Raw genomic sequence first — 651 nt, forward strand, 5'->3', positions numbered from 1 at the left:
GCACCTCCCTCGGCTTCCTCAGCAACCATGTCTGATAAAACCGATATGGCCGAGATTAAGAAATTCGGTTAGTCAAAACTGAAGAAGACAGAAACACAAGAGAAAAATCCACTACCTTCCAAAGAAATGATTGAACAGGAGAAGCAAGCGGGAGAATTATAATGAGTCCCGCACTGCCAATACTCACTGTACATTCCACAAGCATCACCTTCTTATTTTACTTCTTTTAGCTGTTTAACTTTGTCAGCTGCAAAGAGGCTGGATCAGTTTAAATGACTGTGCTGCCCCCTTTCACATCAGAACTATTGACAATGAAGGCCGCACCTGCCTTTCCCACCTGCCTCTCTAGCTGGATGGGAAGGAGAAGAACTTGCATGTCGGTGAAGGAAGAAGCCGGGTGGGACAACAGTGAAATCTAGAGTAGCACCAAGCTGGTCCAAGGTGTCCCGCAGGCTGCAAAACACAGTCTAATCAGAGTGCCATTTTTTTGTTAAAATGATTTTAATGATTGGAATGCACACTTTTTAAATATACAAAGAAAAAGTTTTAAAGCCAGAAAAAAAGAACCAAAAATGTTACAAAATATCTAAAAGGAATGGAAAGTATTTTCACATGAGGCCTTCCTTGAAAATTGACTTCTTTCAAATACCA

General features: G+C 41.0%; 1 pseudogene; it reads left to right on the top strand.

Moving 5' to 3' along the window:
- Nucleotides 1–15: 15 nt before the first annotated feature.
- On the top strand, nucleotides 16–446 carry LOC118990352 (thymosin beta-4-like; annotated as a pseudogene).
- The last annotated feature ends 205 nt before the right edge of the window (nucleotides 447–651 follow it).

The sequence above is a fragment of the Sturnira hondurensis genome, unplaced genomic scaffold (assembly GCF_014824575.4).
Source record: "Sturnira hondurensis isolate 20B ecotype Veracruz unplaced genomic scaffold, ASM1482457v3 Scaffold0006971, whole genome shotgun sequence".
In the NCBI taxonomy this organism is placed as follows: Eukaryota; Metazoa; Chordata; class Mammalia; order Chiroptera; family Phyllostomidae; genus Sturnira; species Sturnira hondurensis.